This window comes from Lynx rufus, unplaced genomic scaffold, assembly GCF_022079265.1.
Source record: "Lynx rufus isolate CCGP_SWC_20201006 ecotype Redwood Valley unplaced genomic scaffold, mLynRuf1.p SCAF_1, whole genome shotgun sequence".
Taxonomy (NCBI): Eukaryota; Metazoa; Chordata; class Mammalia; order Carnivora; family Felidae; genus Lynx; species Lynx rufus.
This window is the reverse complement of record NW_025814823.1, coordinates 153861059-153884187: the sequence shown is the minus strand read 5'-3', so window position 1 is coordinate 153884187 and position 23129 is coordinate 153861059. Positions and strand designations below refer to the sequence as shown.

At 37.0% G+C, this 23129-nt stretch overlaps 1 pseudogene; it reads left to right on the top strand.

The window, feature by feature from the left end:
* Positions 1-814: 814 nt before the first annotated feature.
* LOC124506075 (neuronal regeneration-related protein-like) lies at positions 815-994 on the top strand (annotated as a pseudogene).
* The last annotated feature ends 22135 nt before the right edge of the window (positions 995-23129 follow it).

Sequence of the window (23129 nt, the reverse complement as noted above, 5' to 3'; positions counted from 1 at the left end):
AAAATTTTTAACAACTGATATCACATGACATATGTTTTCTGAATGTGGCAGGCAGAATGATGGGCCCATAAAGATGTATACTAATCCCTGAAGCCTGTAAATATACTAAGTTACATGGAAAGTAGGAATTAGGGTCACCAGTGAAATTAAGACTGCTAATTTAGTGACCTTAAAATACAGTTGGCATTCTGGATTTTTCAGATGAACCTAATGTTATCTACAAGTTCCTTTAAAGTGGAAGAAGACAGAAGAGGGAGAAGAAAGATAGCAACATTAAGGCTCCACACAACATTGCTGACTCTGAAGATGAAGGAGGAGGCCTATGAGCCAAGGATTATGGGCAGCCTCTAAAAGCTAGAAAGATCAAGGAAATGGATTCCCCCCTCACCCACAGACTCCAGAAAAAAATGCAGCTTCACTGTCATCGTGATTTTTTTTTAAAACAACAGTGTCTGTAATGCATCTTCCCAGTAACATTTCCTTTCATTAAGATATAAGTGCTGGTAAATTTATGTATAGAAGCAAACTGGATAAGCCATGAGCTTAAATCCTTGAAACTACACTGTGTATAAGCCATCCTTCAAGTCACATCTTCTTTCATTAAGATGTAAGTGTTTTTAATCTTATGTGTAGAAACATATGGGAAAAGTCATGTACCTCCCTCCTCCACCCCAGATGTCTTTTCTAGCATGATGCCCTTCTTCATCCACATTTGTGTTTCAGGTATAGAGAGGAGAGAGTGAACTTTTGTCTGTTGGTCTCCCTGGACTGACGAGACAGAGGGTGCAAAGCCAAGACTGTTACAACTCTCAGAATGGCTTATTACCCAGAGCTGTCTGTCTGGGTCAGACAAGGAAATGGAGGGAAAGCTTCCTGTGGAAAGACTTCCTGTCCCAAAGGAGGTGAAGGGCAAAAGGATGAAGAGATGGATGCTGCCTCCCTGGCTCCTCTTGGCAGCAACGAACTCCACTCCCCAGGCATCGGTCACCTCTAATCTTTTTAATCATAACACCTCCATTTGTATCGGTGTGTTGGTATTGATGAGATCGTGATATCGTATATGGGAATTTTTTCTGTGTAAATCATCAAGTATAAGAAGAAACTATGGGACTCTGAGCCTTGCTTTAGAGAATTTGCAGTAGAAAAAATGGGTGTCATCCAACCAGCTTTTAATCATCTTGACTCAAGTGAAAATGCTCATAATTTCACACTGTGAATCGACATTTACAACCCTTAGGGGTGGGCCTTCAGGCCTGGCTCTCGACGATGGTGTCTTGCACAACTCAGACTCCCTCTGCTCTCACCCACAGGTCCACTCCTGCTTTTTCACTCACACAGCTCCTGAAGCTCACTCTGCTTCTTGCAGAGGCTGAGAGTCCCCAATTTTTTTTTCAATTTGGATGTAACAACCCTAGTAGTTTATGTTCATCAGTTGTCTGTATATCTCTATATTTTATCCATTTTTTTTTTTTGATGTATAGAACTAGTTTGAAACTCGTTGTTTCCTTGTGGTAAGTGGTCAAGATGCTACCACAGGACCTGAGGCACTGATGAACGGTGTTATTTTGGACTTTTCAACATGCTTCTTGGCGAGGTAGCTCTGATGGAGTTACTTTTTATTTCCATGTTCTATGAAGGTGTTGGTACTCTGCCTGAATGTTGTTCTCTAGACTGGATTGACTTGTTTCCTTGTGTCCTCAGTGCGGCTTTCTTCTTCAGTGTTGTAGGTTGGACAAATGCTACCAGAGAGAGTAAGAGACTTACATCTCTTGGCTGGCGCTCATGGACACACAGTCACTGGAGTGGAGCAACCACAAAACTCTTATTTACTTCCTTCTTTTTGGGAGCCTCACCTGTCTAGCTTAGAGAAAGAAAAACAATAATTTTACAGGCATTTTTAGGGGTCTCTTTTGGTTCTTTTGTTTGAAAAGATATTGGGGGGGCAAACTTTTAAAATAAATGTCCTCTTCAAAAAAATCCAAAAAAAAAAAAAACCTGGCATCTGAGTAGGAGTATGAAAATTACACCTTTCCCCAAAAATTAAGTTGGAAAAAATGTCTTTATAATTTTTTTAAAGGTAGAGTGCTCTTTTTTACCAATTTTAATAAGGAAGGAAGGAAGGTGTAGAATTAACATTTCTGTCCCAGCTCCCAGTGAAATGGATAAAGAAAGATATAATCAGACAATACCATCTACTCATGGATTGTTGTTGTATGAGCCAGTCTGAAGGCCCACCTTAACTTTTATTTAACTGTCTTGTAGCTCTTCTTCTGAGAGAGCAAGCTTTGTTCTGTACTGTTCTGCTTCTGACTATTAACACTGGTGATGCACACACTGCACTTCTTCATTCTCTTCTTGCTCCCTTACTGGCCTGAGTTTCTTGTGCGTTTTCCTCCGCATCCTTCTTTGTTAGAATAGTTATATCAGCTGTGTAAATAGAGCAAGAAAACAGTACTCTGCACCTGTAGCATTTATGCAGTGTTGCAGCTGTGCAGTGGTACAAATGCAGGCTTTTTAACAATATGATCTTTACTGATGCGCCCACAAGTACCCCGTGTGTTTTAGGTATTTTAGTAGTATCTGTTCAATAAATATTCAAGTTGTAGAAAAGAAAAGAAAACAAAACAAAAGAAAAAGTCATATGCTTAATGCTTCAAACTATACTGTGTATAAACTGTCCTTCAAGTAACATCTTTCATTACAATATATAAATGGGTTGGGGACTTTTTTAAATTTTTTAATTAAGTTTTCATTTTAATTCTAGTATAGTTAACATACAGTGTAATATTACTTTTAGGTATACAATAGAGTTATTCAATAGTTCCAAACAACACCCAGTCAGGGCTCACCACCACCTTACTCCCAATCACCTATTTCACCCATCCCCCTACCCTCTTACTTTCTGTTTGTTCTCTACAGCTAAGAGTCTGTTTCTTGGTTTGTCTCTCTTTTTCTTTTGCTCATTTGTTTTGTTTCCTTTGTTTCTTTTGCTCATTTGTTTCTTTTCCTCATTTCACATATAAGTGAAATCACATGGTATTTGTCTTTGACTCACTTACTTTGCTTAGCATTATACTCCCTAGCTCCAACCAGGTCATTACAAATGGCAAGATTTCATTCTTTTTTTTTTTTTTTTTTTTTTTTTTTTTTTTTCAACGTTTATTTATTTTTGGGACAGAGAGAGACAGAGCATGAACGGGGGAGGGGCAGAGAGAGAGGGAGACACAGAATCGGAAACAGGCTCCAGGCTCTGAGCCATCAGCCCAGAGCCCGACGCGGGGCTCGAACTCACGGACCGCGAGATCGTGACCTGGCTGAAGTCGGACGCTTAACCGACTGCGCCACCCAGGCGCCCCAAGATTTCATTCTTTTTTATGGCTGAATAATAGTCCATGATATATATATTACATTATCTTTATCCATTCATCCATCTATTTTCACCCAAGGAAACCACTTCATAATCCTCAACTACTGAACTGAAAGACAATAAATTTGTAATGTTTTCAGCCATTAAGTTTACTATAATTTATTCCATAGCTTCCATAGAAAACTACTACAATTATAGTATAATTAAGCTAAAAATCAGTAACAGAAATTTATAAGAACTAATCCCTAAATATTTGGAAGTTAAGCAACACACTTCTAAATAACCCACAGACAAAGAAGAAAATTCCAGGAAAATTTAAAAATATATAGGTTTTGGCTTGCCTGGGAGCCTCAGTCAGTTGAGCGTCCCACTTCGGTTCAGGTCATGATCGTGAATTCGAGCCCCATATCGGGCTCTGTGCTGATGGTTCAGAGCCTGTAGCCTGCTTCAGGTTCTGTGTCTCTCTTTCTGTCTCTCCCTAGCTCACACTCTGTCTGTCTCTGTCTCTCTCTCTCTCTCTCTCAAAAATAAAAAAAAAATTATTTGAAATTTTTAAAAATACACATATACAGGTTTACATATACAGGTGAACATCAGATCTCTGTAACATGCACACTGAAATCTACAAAAATGCTACATATACTGACTTGAGGATGAATCTTAATGTAAACTACAGTCTTTGGGTAATTATAATATGTCAACACAGGTTCATCATTGGTAGTAAATGTACCATTCTTGTGGAGTATGTTGATAAAGGGGGAAAGAAGAGGTGCATGTGTGGAAGCAGAAGATACATGGGAATCTCTGTGCCCTGCCCTCAATTTTTCTGTGAACCTAAAACGTCTCTAAAGAATAAAGTCTAGTTAGAATTAAAATTAAATATTAATTAGTTTTTAAAATAAAAAATTTAAAAATAAGTAAAGCTGTTATATTTAAAAGTAAGCTTAATAAAGTTGTTATATAAAAACAAACTGAATCCTGCTTTCCTAGGATGGCAAAGAGCTTAAAAAGCTTGGTATACAGATATAGATACCACCTAATACTGGAACTTGCCCTTTTCATATTCTGTTTTTTTTTTTAAAAAGACACATTACTTGATCTGTCTATAAAACTTGCAAGTACTGCATGGGGGAAAAAAAACACATTAACAAAGCATGACTTATTCATGAATGGCACCCTTAGCCTGATATGGGACAGCAAGCACGCTATCATAGGCATAACTTATTGCTAGAAATGGATAAAATCTCCTTTGCCATAATTATTAAAATTTCTCCTCTACCCTACAAGTCAACTTGATTCCAAACATCAAGAGTTTCCCTAAATTTCAGCAAATATTTCATAATTAAAACATAAAATGCATTTGCTAAGAGTACCAAAGTAAAATTACAGTTTATTCTATTTTTAAAAGGCATACAATTGCAGAAAGTACTATTACTTATCAGCACCTAGTTTAAAATACAATACTGCATAATGCTATACGTGCCAATCCTGGATCAATACAGAGACACTAGGGACAGAATGCCTGGTATCATTTAGGGCAAAAACACATATATATCAAACTCAAATATATGAAATATCAATCTAAATTTAGAGAAAAATATTCAGATATTTTTACATAAAATATGATGCCTGTTTCAAATGGAATAAGTGTTCCTTAATAAAAAGGAGCTTCCTGGCACACACGTTATGTTCGTAAGTCAGTAATATTCTAGGACATTCTCCCTGTACTATATACTTTCTCTTTGCCACTTAAATCTTTCAACAACACTGACTTTCTCTTGATAACTTTATAAAAAATTATTATTGACAATAAGCTGACTCAACTTTATATAGTATAAAAATTTATATACAAAATATATATGTACATATATATGTCATCATGTGCTTTATAGAAAGAAGCAGATTGGAAATTTCCTTATCAGAATTTCATTGCTTTTTAGATACTCTGGTAATTTGACATTCATCTGGTACCCTAGAGAGCGTAATACAGGCCTGGCAAGATCTAATATGAACTAAAGGACTCAATGCTAAGTATTTCCAAAACTTCAAAAACCAGTAATAAAAATAGGAAGGTAATAATATACTTTGAACTAGAGGTCTAGGATATCTGATGGACCCCATGGCAAAGTACAAACAATAGAATTCTTTCTTGCAGAACATCTGGATAGCAGGCTCAAAAAAAGAAAAGGTTTTGAGTTTCCTCTATTTCTTTTTATATTCGATCCATTAAGTTACTATTTGTAAATGGTTATTATACACGGCCCTGCACAAGCTATTATGATCACTACAGAAGCTCCTCAAGAGAGAAACCTCTTATATCACTGTGTACAACAACATGAAGAAACTGATGCTAAGCAATTAAGTTAATCTAGGGAGCATTCCTAAGAAAGGAGTACACTTCCATATTGCTACAAGCTGAGACACACTACCATGTATTTATTTTAATATTGCTAAAAAATATGTGGCTGATGTGGAAAATCATTTCTAGTTCCAATGTTAACTTTGTTACTTGTATGGGAATACATCAGCGCATTACAGTGAAATCTAACATGTAACATTTGGAAGGAAATTGAAGGAAAAGGAAGGAAATGGAAGGAGAAGAGACACAGAAAAGAAAGGCTGGAAAAAAAGTGAGCATTCTGCAGACATTAGCTCCAATGACTGTCCTAAGAAATGAGGGAGAAATATATGAGAAAGCCTCTGTGGAAATATTATCTTTCCCAAAGTAAATGTGTAACATAATTGGTATTTAAATCCAGGTCTTTGCTGAATGCAAAAGTATGCTCTTTCCTTATCCTCAGGATACCTCTCCTGCCATCTACTTTTTGGTTTAGCAATGGTATCAACACATGCATGAAACCAAGTTCTGTCCAGTGGGGGAGGTTCAAGTCTTTCCAATAAATTGTGTATTAGGCAGTCAGTCGACTACTGGATGTGTGTCTAACCATTCAACAAATATCTTTTCCTTCTCTGACCATAGTAAGTGACAGGGAGATTTCTCACCTTCTAGTTAGTATCCATTAGCAAGCAACACTCTGGAAGCCTAGTCCTCAAAAAACCACAATGCAACAAATGTGTTGAAGATAATGCACAGCAAGACTATAGAATGCCTCACCTCCTGCTTTTTTCTCCCTCTAGGTTTGTCACCCACTGTTATTTATTATTTATATTGAACCATAAATGTACAACTCTGTTGATGGGAGTGAAGCCTGTGCCAGAAAGGTCATAGATTTAGTTCACTTCCTTTTCCTTAAACAGTTCTGTGATTTATTAGCTTTTTAAAAAATTAATCAGTAAGGTTTTTTTGAGTACCTAATTGAGGGGACAACCCATCAACTTTTAATGAATTGTTGGAACATTTTCAAATGTATAAGAAATATATAAACATAATTAATATTTCACTAAAGGAATAAACTCTAACATTTTTAATGGACTTTTGTCCAAAAAAAGAGGTAAAGTCTCTTTTCAAAGATGAATCAAGGGGTGCCTGGGTGGCTCAGGTGGTTGAGCATCCGACATAGGCTCAGGTCATGATCTCCTAGTTTGTGGGTTTGAGCCTCACATCAGGCTCTGTGCTAACAGCTTGGAGCCTGGAGCCTGCTTTAGATTCTGTGTCTCCCTCTCTCTCTGTCCCTCCCCCACTTGTGCTCTGCCTCTCTCTCTCTCAAAAATAAACAATCATTTAAAAAAAATTTTAATGACATGAGTCACAAAATGTCACAGATCTCAATGGCAAAAGCAAAATTAAATGACTTGTTCAACATTTTGAGTTTGGTCGAGCTGAAACAATACATATTACTAAAAAATATAACACTATTCCCTAACCCTAACGTTGGGCTCATAGCCCAGAGTGGAGCTCTCTTCCTAGCAGACACACTAAAATGTGGAGGACAGTGATTGTTGTAATATCCAGGGGTGGGAGAGTGGAGGTGGAGGTGGGGTGCTATGTGCAATTAATTGCAGAGGGTGCATAATGATAACCATCTTGCAAGATGTAAGACATTGCTTTACAAGGAAGAAATGCCCACCAAAAATGTCAACAGCACCCTGTTAAAAACACCACATGGGCCTATTAAAATTTTAAAAAAAGAAGAATTTTACCCAGTCTATAATGCATGATTTAGCTTTCAAAGTGTTAAAATAAATCTTAATGGAGTAAGTGTGCTCCAAGATGACAAATACTGCCACTCTATTTTCTTCAACCTATCTTTGTGACTCAGTTACCTGTCAGTCTCCTAGAGGCACTTAAAAAAAAGTTGACAAGCTCTAAATCCTGATCATTGTACACCTATGTAAATGGGTGTCTCCATCCAAGTTAGGTAAATGGTACATTTCTCTAAAATTATTTTAGTTCTGGACATGTATTTCAATCACAGATCCTGAAATTTTGAGCATGTCTTTCTCATTAGAACTCAGGAAGAGTAACAGGAAATATATTCTTAAATAAAATGCAATTTTTATCCTTTCAAAAAATGAGTCTTTTTATGGTAATTTTGTGATGGTTCAGTCTCCAAAGTCCATGGACAAGAGAGCTACAACTGTCCTGGCTTTGTTTGTATTGGTGGCTTTCTCCTTGTGAGGTCTCAAGATGAACTGGTCAGAGGAAGTGCAAACCCTAAGACTCCGTGTATTCATTTTCTGCGGTGTCAATTCAGGTTGAGTATTTACAAATATGAGACTATTTGTGTTCTTACAGTTCTATAAGAATCATTTTGTTAGTGTCCAGTTTTATTGCAAGTTCTCAATTATATGCTGCAATTCCTTGATCTGGATCATAATTTCTCAAATCTGTGATAATCACTAAACTGTTTGGCTTAACCTTCATTTACCTCTGTAAATGGAGTTCAGATTTTAACTCTAATGCATGCTCTTTGAGGCAAGCAAAATGATAAATACAAAGATGTTTAAAGACAAACCCAAACAACATCCCTTCCCGACATTGCCCATGTTCTAATTCTATCATCCCCCCTTCTCATAACAAGTGACTGGCATTAACAGTGTGGCAACTTTCATCCATTTCTTCTTGTTCACAGACATATGTAAATATGTATCTACATATATAAGCACATACATAATGCCAGGTGGGGTTTTTCATTTGTTTCATTATTTATATTGAAATAGGATCATTAATGACCTGAACCAGGCATGTTTTCATCCATAATATATCCTGAACATCTCTACAAGTTAGTAAATATAGATCTCTTGGTATGTTTAATTGAAAGGGAAGGAGATGGGAAGAAATGAAAGTAACCAAACTTCACGGACTGTATGAGACAGAACCACAGAGCTGTTCAGCTGCACATAGGCACTATTCTTTAAAACAAAGGAAGAATGACCCTGAAGGCAATTCAGAGATCAAGACCCTCCTCATTTTGAAAAGGCAGGACCATTACCTCACTCTCAACAGGCCAGATGACCTCTGCCCAAAGCCATGAGGACAGGACCCAACCCAAAGTAGTAGAGGAAGAACTGGTCAGCAGAAGCCTAGGGACCCTGCCTGGCAGAGCTGCTGGGGCAGGACCTCCACTGTAGTGGATCCAAAAAGCATGACTGCTACCCCAGTGGATCTGGAAGGCAAAGCATCAAGGCAAAGAGGATTATTCTCAAAACTTAAAATCTCCTGGAGCTTGTCTTGCTAGACTTTGGACTTGCTTGGGACCCATCACTCCTTCCTTCTTTCCTATTTCTCCCTATGGAGTGGAATTGTCTATCCTATGCCTGGCCCACCATTGTACTTTTCAAGCATGTAACATATTTGGTTCACTGCTGGAAAGCAACTTGTTCCAAGATGAATCATACGTCAAGTCTCATTCATATTTGGTTTAGATATTTAAGTGACTTGGGACATTAGACTTTAGAGTTGGTGCTGGCATGAGTTAAGACTTTGGAGCTGCTGGGATGGAATAAATATATTTGGCTGGGGGTGGTGTACAGGGGAGGAATGCAGTGGGTTGAATATTGGTATTCCCCCCAAATTCATGTTGAAACCCTAATCCCAAAGCAATGATACCTAAAGGTGGAACATTTGGGATGTAATTATATCATGAGGGTGGAGTCCTTGTGAATAAGATTAGTACCCTTATAAGAAGCCAGAGACCTAGCTAGCTCTCTTTCTGCTGTGTGAGGACACAGCAAGATAGCTATCTATAAACCAGGAACAGGGCATCCATCAAAAACCCTAGCCTCCTGGCACCCTGAACCCAGACTTCCAGCCTCCGGAACTATGAGAAACAAATGTTTGTTGTTTAAGCCACCCAGTTTATACTATTTCATTATAGCAGCCAAAGTTAACTAAGACAGATTCATTCTAATCACACTTGTGCCCCCTTATCTCTTCTAAAATTGCTCTTATCTAGGTTACCAATGACCTCCACATCATTACATCAATAATCAATTCTCAGTCCACATCCTACTTACTCTATCAATAGCACTTAATCCTATTTATTAATTCCTTCACTTGTTAGATTTTCACTTCTTTCCCCAAGTTTTCCGTCTTCAGTTTGGCTTTTCCTTCTACTTCACTGGTTGTTCTTATTCAGTCTCCTTTGCTTCTCCCCAAATTCTTAGTATTTGAGTACTCCAAGGTGCAAGTCTAGGACCCTGTTCTCAGATCTTCTCATTCCACTGGCAACACCACCCAGTCTCATGGGTGGTGTCATCTACTGTGAAGCCAGATGTATCTCCTGGTCTTCTCCTCCTTATTCAGAGCACTTCCTCACATAAAACATATCAGAGATGTTTCTTCCTTGGGGCATTTGCTCAACTTGATCCCTCTGTCTGGAATATTTTTTTTCTTTTTTTTTACTGTTTATTTATTTTGAGAGCAAGTGTGCATGCAAACAGGAAAGGGACAGAGACAGAAAGGGAGAGAGAAAATCCCAAGGAGGGTCTGCACTATCAGTGCAGAGCACAATGCAGGGCTCTATCTCACAAACCATGGGATCATGACCTGAGCCAAAATGAAGAGTTGGATGCTCAACCAACTGGACCACCCAGGTACCTGTATGGATTATTTTTCTGATAATTCCTTTCAATTCCTTGCTAAAATGTCACCTTTACAAATAGGCAATCATAAGATGCTATTTAAATTGTCAACCTACATCACTACCATCTCATTTAATCATACTATACACATACTCATTTCATGATATGATCTTTTATGTTTTTCTCCCCCATCCTATAATGTAAGCTTCACTCTCAACTGTTTTGTACACTAATATATTCCAAGTATCTGAAGTAGCTCTGGCTCATAGTTAGTGTTTAATATTTGTTGAATTAATGAATTTAACTATTGTCCTACCAAAGACATTCCACTTATCTCTAGATTTTTGTCACTATAAATAATGCTGCAATAAATAGCTACTAGATCCTTATATACTGAAGCTTTCACTTCTATGAGCTAGATCACTATAAGTGGGGACTACTATGTCAAAGGTATACATATTTTTCTTTTAATAGATTTCAGATTACTTTCAAGACATCTGTAACAATATAAATTTCCGTCAGCATTGTAGATGACTATATATTTATATCCTCATATTCCAGTCAACAATAGATTTTGTTTTAAACAATTTCCTCTATTGTGAACATACAGCATAATTTTGCATATCTGACTACTAACAGATTTGATTATCAGCAGACAATGTCTTGAAAGAAAATCAGAAGAATTATTTAGGTTGACTTAAGTATCCTGTCCTCAAGTTATTCATCTATGAAATAATATTTGAAATAAGATGACCCCTCTGCAAATCTAGAAATATATGAATCAATACAAGACAATCTATTTTCGAATTTTATCACAAGGCCAGAAATGGAGACTGGAACATCTTAGTATCTTCACATGAACTAATTTATCAGCTCAGTTTCAGAGAGAAGTCTTCTGAGAAACTAAACCCAAAGATAATTGGGGAATGGTTTAAAACATGGGTCACAAGTCTGGCTTATCTATACATTAGGTACTTAGGACATTGGGCTCTTAACTCCTAGAAAAGAATAGAGGAAGAAGGATGGGCTTGAACCAATTATGACCTGTTTCTCAGTATTTCTAGCATTAGCCCTAGCCCCTGGTATTTATTTTAATAACTCAAATACTGTCATGTGGGAAAAGGAATAATGGCAAGACTGTCATAATAATAAGCCTTCTTGATTTCTGCAAGCTTTATTTACAAATACTTATTCCTTGTCAAATCAAATCAAAGGAATCGCTTAGAAATTTATACACCCTTACTCTATTGGGTTTCACTGGTCCTTCTTAATGGAAAAATCTTCCACAAGTTGCCACTGACTGTCTTTACAATTATAGATATACTTTATGCTTTCCTCTTCGTAAAGACTCTGCTTAACACAAATTGAGAACTAAAATTCCCACTAGCATAATAAAATCTACACCAAATACAGCATTTCGAACACAAAAGAAAATGAATATATGCTTTGTGATCAGAATAACATAAAAATAACCATCCCCAATGAATTCTTATGAAAAAAATTTTATCTCAAACAATCTGAATCTTAAATTAGTTTATATAGCTCCTTTAAAATATCTTTTAATACCACTGGGTCACTTGTGCTAATAATTTTGTTAAATTGAAATAAAATAATTATTGAAGCCCACCATGAGTTCATAGTGTGTTTGAGGGAAAATTTATGTTTATAATTAAATGTTTAAAAAGATATTCATGATTACAATAGAGTTGAGTATATTGTCCTCCATTTGTGATATCTCAATCAAAAATATTTATCCTGGGGTGCCTGGGTGGCACAGTCAGCTAAGGGTCTGACTTCAGCTCAAGTCATGATCTCGCAGTTTGTGAGTTCGAGCCCCACGTCGGGCTCTGTGCTGACAGCTCAGAACCTGGAGCCTGCTTCGGATTTTGTGTCTCCCTCTCTCTCTTCCCCTACCCTGTTTGCCCTCTGTCTCTATCTCTCAAAATTAAATAGACATTAAAAATATATATGTATTTATCCTGTCATTGCATATTCTCTATCTTGCATAATCTACCATGAATAATATTATTCATACAACATTAAATTACAGAGATTAATCAGATTCCTCTTATAAGTGGTTTAGACCGATTAACTTTTTCTGGAGAGAGTGAGAATGTGTAGGAATGGGGTAACTGTCCTTGTTTTTAATTAAGTTATAACTACATCTCTACTGTTCCTCATGAAATCACAGAATCCAAGAATTGGAAAGGACACCAAAGGTCATATAGTCCAGCCTCTCACTAAATAGTAACTCCCTCCACAACACTGCTTACTGTTAGTAATCTAAAATATGTCTTACTGCTTCCAGCAGTGGGGCACTAACCCCCACACTGGGATGGTTCTAATTTCCAGAAAAACTTTCTTATATTTGATCAAAAGTATTCTACCTCAAACTGATTCCCAATGTTTCTAATTACTTCTTCTGAGTGGCAGAAAAAATTACTGCATCTTCTACACAACATTCACAAAATATTTCAAAGTAGCTATTATGTACTCATTAATTCTCTCTTCTTCAGGGGGAATATTATGGTCTTCTACAGTTTTCCCACTTAAGAGATGCTTTCCTTTTTAATCAACCTTCTCTGGCTTCTACTTCATTGTGCCTCACCTCTCACTCCCTTTCCACTCAAACTTCTTAGTAGTCTACATGTTTTTTTTTTTTAAGCAGAGCATTGCAGCTTGCTCCCCAGCTTTGCATTTCCAAACTTCTCTGGTATGTGGCTCTAAAGACAGGATCCACAGGCCATCTCCACAATCCTTCCCTACATGTCTCTAAAAGGAAACAAGTGTGTGGAAATGTTCAAAAACAAACTGCTTGAATGGGTTTCAGGGTGTCCCACTGAACAAGTAAAAGAATCAAGCTGTGTGTGATGTCTATTGGTAAACAAATAAAATAAATGACATCATAGAGACTAAAGAGATGAAAATCTTCGACAGATTTTTGATGAGGAAGACAATTCTCATTTTAAAGGTACAAAGGAAAATGGGAAAAAAATAAAAGGATTAGAAAACAATCTATTTTACTTTATAAAAACTTTCTAATTCCTTTTCTGATAAAAAGGAACTAGAGGTGCCCCTCGGTGGCTCAGTCGGTTAAGCGTCGGACTTCAGCTCAGGTCATGATCTCGCGGTCCATGAGTTTGAGCCCCGGTCAGGCTCTGTGCTGACAGCTCAGAGCCTGGAGCCTGTTTCCGATTCTGTGTCTCCCTCTCTCTCTGACCCTCCCCCATCCATGCTGTCTCTCTCTGTCTCAAAAATAAATAAACGTTAAAAAAAAATTTTAAAGAAACTAGAAAATAATTCAAAGAAATTCATAACAGCATGCACATCAAAGCAAAATGACCAACCACACCATCACACATGTTACAAAGAAAAATATCTATAAAAACAATAAAATAATGACATACTTACAAGGCCATCACTTTCAATAGTTGTGGAATCCTTTTTTTTTTTTTTTAACGTTTATGAAAGAGTGGACCTATGCCAGCTGACTCCATCTTGTTCTGTGTCCTCCACCTTGAGTGACTGTGTCCCCGACACACCCCCTTTCCGGGAAAATGGCAGAAACCTCAGACCACGCCTCCTCCCCTTGAGTAACCTCCCGCTCACCCGTTCAAACTTCCCAATCAAAACACGCCCAGTGACCTGCGTAAAAGGACTCCAACCCTTCCCCAGCCAATCGGCTGAGGCCACAGCCATTACCTCACCAACTGCCCCTAGACCCCTATAAAACCTTTGTGCTTTGGAAACTCGCTCTCTCTTCGGTATCTCACCACTGTGTCAGTGCACGTAGGGGATTGAGCTCGAGCTAGCTCGAATAAAGGCTCTCGGCTCCCTGGTGGTCTTTGGGGATCACAAATTCTGGGCACAACAGTTTATTTTAATTTTTGAAAGAGAGAGAGAGAAACAGAGCACAAGTTGTGGAGAGGCAGAGACAGAGGGAGACCCAGAATCCAAAGCAGTCTCCAGGCTCTGAGCTGTCAGCACAGAGCCCAATGCAGAGTTCAAACCCGTAAACCATGAGATCATGACCTGAGCTCAAGTCAGTCACTTAACTGACTGAGCCACCCAGGGGCCCCATTTATGGAATCTTTATATGATTTCTTTAAAATATACTCAGCTTAAAACAAAAAATACCAGTGGCACTGTAATACCAGATTGTTTTAAGTGAGGCTTAGTTTTATAGTCATCCATTTACATAAATTCCAATTTATCGTTTGCATTATTATTAAATCCAATTTATCACAGACAGTAGTTGGTGGCCCAGCTATTCAGAAATATTGACTTGTCTTTCAAAAGAAAGACTACAGGCACTCAGGCAATTAACTACTATTTAAATGAAGTGTAACATACATATACAAGGCATACTACTCACAAATGAAAACACTTATTTTACCAGTACCTATCAAGAAATAAAATATTCCCAAAACGCAGAAGGTCCCCTCATGCCTTTCTATTCACAGTCCTCCAGCAACGAGGACTATTGTAATCACTATTCTGTCTTCTAACAGGGTACAAGTCAACTCTGTTTTGAACTTATAAAAAGGTATAATACAGCACATACTAATTTCAATTTGGATTCTTTTAATAAATACTATGATACTGAGATTTATCCAAATGGCCAGGAAATTGACTTTTAATAGTACTAAAGCAGTCCCATGTCCACCTGCATTAGGATTATGTAAGGATGCTTCGTTTTTAAAAAGGCACAGTCCCAAGCAACCACCCAAGACCTAGAGAATCTGAAACTCTGGGAGGAGGGAGGAAATTAAGCCAAAATCTCTAACTTGTATAAACTCATCCAGTAATTATTTTGCCTACTAAAGGCTGAGACTCTATACTAAAAACTTAATGCCTCCCTTCACTTGCTTTACCAAAAGAACTTTTACAAGAGGCATGCTTTTTCTGGCATCATACCAATTTTACCAGTACTTCAGACTCTGAAACTGATTAGTTGCATTTTTAATAGTTTTAATAACCTCAAAAAATCTACTAACAATTCTTTCCAATTTCAGTATTTTAGCATCATCTATTTCATAAGAGTATCATTCTATAGCCTTAGAAATTACAATATCAGTTTTGAGTGTGTTTTTAATTTTTTCCAAAATTTCCCTTGCCTTTCATTATACAGTCACTAAGTGCTTGAAATCTAACAGAGCCAAGTTAATTTTGGTGATTTTCCTAAATCCACATATAACATAATGACAGTTTTACTATTTAAGGACCATCTTTTCTAGTAAAATTAGGATCAAAAAACAGTGGGGAAATATGCAATAAACCAATGATGAACCCTACCTAGGGCTAATTGGTATGGAATGTATTTTCTTCTTCCTAAAAAGAAGAGGCGTGGCAAGAGAAACGTATTTCAATGTCCCTTGATGATTCAAAAGATTTAAGAACTTGCTGATATGTCCTGGTCACTCACTTGTGCTAGGATTAGAATTGTTAAATCACCGTTAGACTTAACACATATAATCAGGCTAGAGAAGTCTCTAATAACTTCCAATAAAGATACTATCTCAATAAGATCTTGTACAATTATCTCTCTGATAACACCATAGTCACTGAGTATGAGTGAATTTCTGAAGCTTATAGTTGCTTCTTCAAATAAACTAGGACTTGCTGAATGACATGAGCTTTTCAAAGATGCTTTTAATCTGTTTCTTTTCATAGATGCTTCCTTTTTTTCTGTTTTTTAATTTTTTTTAAAGTTTATTTATTTTTGAGAGAGAGAGAGAGAGAGACAGAGCATGAGCAGGGGAGGGACAGAGAGAGAGACACAGAATCCGAAGCAGGCTCCAGGCTCTGAGCTGTCAGCATAGAGCCCGACGCGGGGCTGGAACTCACAGACTGTGAGATCATGACCTGAGCTGAAGTTGGACGCTCCACCGACTAAGCCACCCAGGCGCCCCACTTCCTTATTTTTTTTTCTAAGTGAGACTCCTCAACATATCTGAGCCTAACTATGATTCTTTAAGAATATAAATATCAATGCTACTATTGGGTAAAATGGATTCTAGTTTACATTCAAAGGCAAATGGTTCTTAATTGGATAAGTTCAAGAGTTTTAAATTTAAATACTAAAATAGGGCTGTTAACATTCAAGAAAATGAAACAATTTTAGAAATTCCAGATTATTCAGATAGTACAAATTTTTTTCTACTGGTAGCCACTTAAAATAGCAAAAATAATAAGCAATTACAGTGTTTACATTACACTTGTAAATCTCAACACAATAGTGTACAATCTTAGCATCACTGGGCAGAACCAATTCTCAAAGGATTCCCTAGCTCAGCCCTTTGCCTTCAGCAGTATAAGGACATTGCTATTTTCAAGGTCTTCAGGGACAAAAAGCCCACAACTACTTGTTATAATAATTTTAAAGAGTTATTCCTTTCCCTCTAATATTTAAGTTTAAAGATATTCCATCCTGATTCCACTTTCTAGATATGAAAGTTAAGTACTTGATTCTATAATTTAGAGACACTGTTACAGGGACGAACTCTCCCTCACGTCTTCATTTTGGATTACAGAGAAGAGAATTCCAGCTGAGTCTTCTACTCTTGTGAGAGGAAGCTTCTGTACTTGTCTCTACCTTGCTATAGATTGAATGTTTGTAGCTCCCTGCCACACCAGCCCCAAAATTCGTATGTTAATTCCTAACACCCAGTGTGATAATGTTTGAAGGTGGGACCTTTAGAAAGTGATTAAGTCTTGAAGGTGGAACCCTCATGAGTGGGAATAGTGCCCTTATAAAAGAGACTCAGAGTGTGTCCTTGCCCTCTCCAACATATAAGGACCCAGAAAGAATATGGCATCTATGAACCAGGAAGCAGATCTTCACAAGACACCAAATATGCCTACATCTTTATCTTAGACTTCCCAGCCTCTGGAAGTGGAAAAAATAAATAAACTCCTGTTGTTCATAAGCCACCTAGTTTATGCTATTATGTTAAAACCGCTGGAGAGATTAAAACACACCACTTACTCTTTTCATCAATGGGAAAGTAGCTCTGAAGGCTGGCACTCCTATTAGACATGTCCCATGAATTAGAGTGAGGTTATTTTGTCTCAAGAGCAGATTAACAAGTTCCATTATTTTGCTCTAGCTCTACTCGGCAATTTCATCAAGACTTTCTGATAAAAACGCCATGAAGCAAATGACCTTGCAAGACCAGCCAAACCTCGGTCCTTGCTCTTGCAATATCTTTACCTGCCCCTATATTTGCAAGTCACTTTAATCCTCTGCAGAAGAGTTCATATCTTCAAAGTAGTAAGAAGCCTTAAAAATGTTGACCTCAAGTCTTAGATTTCTCAATTACGAATATGGAGACAATAATTCCTCAGATTAGTGTTAAGGAATAAAAGAGATCATATAAAGTGCTATGGAAACAATAAAGCATTCTATGAATACATGCTGCTAAGAATAATTTCCTCCATCTATAAAATAATGGGGTTGCCTAGTGCCTCAGAATGTGATCTTATTTGGAAAAAGGGTCATTGCAGATATAATTAGTTAAGATGAGGTCATACTAGAAGGTGTATCCTTAATCCAATAGGAAAGGTATCCGTAGAAGAGGAGACAGATGCAGATAGAGGTGTATCATCTAAAACTATAAAAACACAAAGGGAGAAGACAGCCATGTTTTGGCAAAGACTAGTGGCAGAGATAAGTTTGCTGCTATAAGCCAAGGAATTCCTGAGGACACCAGAAGCTGGGAAAGTCAAAAAAACCTCCTTGTCTATAGGTTTTAGAGTGAGCATGGCTCTGCTGACACCTTGATTTTAGACTTACAGCCTCCACAAATGTAAAAAAGAAAAAGAAAGAAAAAGAAAAAAAAAAGCTAAAAACTGGTTTGAACAAAAGCATTTCTAAGGAACATTAAATTCTAACATTTTCTCCAACCCAGATCTGTCCTCTAAATCTCAGACCCTTAATCCAACTACTTAATTATGGACACAAATTAGGTAAGTATATAAATACTTAAATAAGCCACTTGACTCTTTTAGAGGTCCAAACTCAACATGTCCAAAAATAAACTCATTATCTTTCCTCCTATATTTTTGTCAATTTTCCCTATTTTGGTAAAATAACATGTCATCTACCCAATGACATAATTCAGCAACCAGGAAGTTATCCTTGACTCTGCTCTCACCCTCAAATCCAATTAATCACAAAATGCTGACAATTCCTCCTAAAGATCTTTGAAATTGGTCCTCAGTTCTCCATGTATACTGCCATTACCCTAGTACAAATCCCCATCATCTCTCAGGTGGACTACTGACCTCAATTCCCAACTACACTCCACATGTCATTATTTCCTTTCTTTAAATCCTTCACCATACTAGAAACTGAATGATCACTTTAAATTACGAATCTCTTTCTGTCAATCTGCTCAAAAACACACAGTATCCTGTGACTGTTAATATACAGTTCAACTCCTCAACATAACTAAGGAAGCCCTTGCCACATCCAATGCTTCTCTCCTTCTTCAGTCTTTCATCATACCCTCCCAGTGCATAATTTCTGTTCTCCTATTCTTCTGCTTTCCTGATTCCTTGAATATCCCTTGCCCACTTGCCTCACTTCCTTACCTTGATAGGTCATACTCAAATTTGAGTTCTCAGCTTCTACATTACTTTCTCATAGGAGACCCCTCTTGTTACCCCAACCCCCTTTTTTGAGTAGAATCCCTCATAATACATTCACTTAGTACTATGTAATTCTTTACAGCACGTTAAACATGTAATTAGTCAATTATGGGGTCATTTTCTTAATGATAAACTCATTCTTTGAAAGTAGAAAGTGTGTTTGCCTCAAAGTGGCTGTATCCCAATCATCCTGTGCTTGCCTAGCATACTTCAATGGAAGGAAGGATATCTTGCACATACTGCTGAACATGAACAAAACACATACAATCCAAACACAACACCAACAATGAAGATACCAACATGTTTCTCATTGGTGTCTGAGACTTTTTTCCTCCTTAGAAGTCAATGTGTATAGTAAAAATAAAGACATGACTTTTGTTTCTCCACAACTTTAAAGCCCCCTTGCATGTCAAGGATTTCCTGATTTTTATGTCACCTACTAATAACTGAGTCCCTACTAACTATAACTACTTGTGTCATTTCAATAAAGCCCTTCCTGAATTTTTTTAAAAGCATAATGATATCTTTTTAGGGTTATGTATTTTTGATGGATTAAAAATAGCATACTAAAAATTATGAAAGGATTATCAAGAAATTCTTTGCTTCCAGTTATATTAGTTAAGGTAATACTAGCTAACCAACTCAAAAATGTAGGATGGCTCAAACACAATAGTTTATTTCTTGGTCATATAAAGCCAATTTATTTTTTCTTCTGAGTATCAAGGACTTTCATCTCAACAGCAATGCAGGAAGTCCGAATTCCTCCTTTCTGTGACCCCATATACCTAAAATGTGGTTTCCCAGGCCACTGGGACAAGGTCTGCCAAAATGATAGAAGAAGAGGTTGGAAGATTATGTCAGAGTTCCACAAGCCAAACCTGAAAATGGAGCTTGTCACTTCTACTCTCATGACAATGGATAGATCATCAACACTCAGGCTATACCTGAGTGCAAAGGAAACTGGGAAATGTGGTTTAACTATGGGTCAAGAAGAGAAAATATGGTTTAGTTAAAAGCTCATCAGTCTCTACCACACCACTACCTCTCCAGTAAGATTTCTCATTGGTTTGTTCTCTACCCATTTCCTTTAATTCATTTTTCCTCAAAGGTTACTCTTATAAACTGACAATTCTGACCAATAGAAGATTTAAAGTATAATAACATAATTATTATGTACTGCATGCAATCTCAACATTATAATACTTGTATAGTAATTTTGTCCTTAACAATAATTTCATGCAAATGAACGCACATCCTTCCCATTGTTAACTTTCTACTTATAATTCTTCCTTTCTAAAAAATAGGAAAGGGAAATAATCTTCATAGGTATATTTATAAAGAAGTGTAAAAACAAAGTTAGTAAGAGAATGACTTTAGCTTAAGAACTATTCATTTCATAACAATTGCATAAAGAAACTTGAACAACACGACTTAATTTATGCACATGCTAAATGTGAATAATAAAATTAGCATTCAGTGACTGTCAGCTACACTTATCTGTATAGTAATATTCATTTGCATGAATTGAGAATCATTCTCCATTATTGATAGGAGAAAAAAGTGAAACAAAAAAGGAAGATAAAGAGATTAATAAGTCTGTCAGAGTGACTATAATGGAGGAAATATGGATATTCAAGAAAGGCTTGATGTATCCACCTTACTTTTAAGCCAACTCTGATTGTACCTGAACACTGAAACTTGCTTCAAGGAAACTGCCAAAACCAATGTTTTTGACCCTCTTCAATCTCCCTTTTTCACATGGCCTACCCAGAATCCAGAAACCCTTCCAAAGTCCTAAAATATTTGGAGGTACTTTGAAATCTGCTATCTATGATAGCGCATGAAGGCAATGACAAAGAATCTCCCTATTCAAGAATTAGATCATAATTTAAAAGATAAACTATTAAAATTTCAAATACATACAAACATATAAACCTAAAAAGTCACAAATCACACAGAAGTGGTTATTCAAATGCAAGAGTAAACCAAAATATTAACTCAGACAAGATATTGTCTGTGATATATGACTGAGAGTTTGGTACATAAACATAGCAGTTAAGATAGGCATATAATGATAATTGAGTCAACTTGAAACATAACCAATTATACAGTAGCCTAAATAAGACTGTGGAAATAAATAGTAGAGAGATGGTCAATTTTGAACCACAAATAAACAAAGCTTAAATACTAGAGACTGGTTTTGAACAAGCATGACACAGAGAGAGGGTACCCTCAACCACTAATTTATGCACTCTGTTTCTGTTATTTATCACACTATTAACCTTGATGATTCTGTCCTCATCAAGTGGTCTTCTGATTGTAATTTAGTTTTCCGTGTAGCTCTTCCTAAAATAAGAGAATATGCTGGTCGGGCCATTTGACAGTCTTACTTCTCATTGTTCTTTAACAATTTGGTCCTAGATCCCTGGTAAAAATGACTCTGATCCTGAGAAATGGATGTACTCTTCATGTCCAATAAAAGCACATTTCTAATCCCAAAGAACAAGACAAAAAACCCCAGGTTGTGATTAATACAAACACAATACGTTCCATCTTGACACCATCAGGACAGCCTGTCATGTGATCAATATCCCTTCTTTACTACTGGCCTTTCATTTAAATTACAACAGTGTTTGGAACTTGCCAGGCAACACACCCAGTGTGTGAATATACCCAGTGAGCAGCATCCCCAAAGACACAAACTCAACAATAACAAAACTTCTGATCTATACCTCTAATTTGACAGGGTGAGTCCAGATTAAATTTATAATAAGGTTTATTTTCCACATTCTCCTTCCTGCCCTTTGATTAGTCAGTCCTTCTTTCTGGTCCCATTTATATGCCTTTTTTGGGTAGGGCCCTAAAACAAGTCTTTCTTTACACCATGACTTGTACAAATTTCAAAAATGGTTTTAATTATTTTTGAAAAGAGTAACATCTCATAGCTACATCAGGTTATCTTAACATCAAAGGGCTTTTCATTTTCCTGTATCTTTCCAACTGACTCTCGCTGAGTCCTATGGCAACAGGCCCACAATTCAAACCTCAGGAGACTACACAAAAAACCAGAACCATGAATGGCTTAGTAGGAAACTGTAAACTTAGAGAGAATATAATAGGCATTCTGTCTCTGATCCTTTAACCACAAAGAAGCAGATTTTGTATAATAGGAGATAAAATGAATATTAAGATTCACTATTACTTTATATACTGATTAAAAGAAAATGCTAATTAAATCATGACACATTACTGATTGCAAGATGAATCCTCATTTCAAGGAATTAAAATATAAACCTAGAATTAATGACCTACAGTATTAGCTTTTATTAGTTTTTACTGAGTTCCAAACTCACTAAGGTTAACATCAAACCCAAGGCACCATTTCTTGAGCAGATGTTATGCAGGGAGAGGATTTCAATAGGCCAGAGTTATCGTAAAAAGACATTTCCAGGGGCACCTGGATGGCTTAGTCTGTTGAGCGTCTAACTCCTCTTTCAGCTCAGGTCATAACCCCAAGGTCGTGGGATCAAGCCCTGGTTGGGCTCCACACTGGGCATAGAGCCTACTTAAGATTCTTCCTTTTTCTCTCGCTGCCCCTCTACCCCACTTGTGTTCCCTCTTTCCCTCTCTCTAAAAAAAGAAAAAGAAGTAATAAATAAAAAGGCTATCTCATATCCTGCCTGGAAGGTTGTGATCTAACTGCTACAAATTACATAAACTTCCCCCACCAACATTTTTATCCAGAATATTTTAAGTTCTCTACAATCAGTATCTCTTCTAAAGTTTCATTTAAATCCATCTCATCCATACAAGGACACGTTGGGGGGGGGGGGGTGATGACCAAGTTCACTCTCGTTATGATGATGGCCCGATGGTCATACATATATGTCAAAACTTATCAGATTGTACACTTGAAATATATGCATTTTACTGTATGTCCATTAAACTGTCAAAGCTGTTTTTAAAGATAAAGACTGTTCAGTCCTGGAGAAAATGCAACCTATCTAGTCCAATGAACTTTCTTTAGGGGTTGATAGTCAAGTAGAGAAGACAATCACATAAACAAATTATTACACTACAATAAAAGATCTGAAAAAGCACTGGGGATCTAGCAACTAGCTGTGGA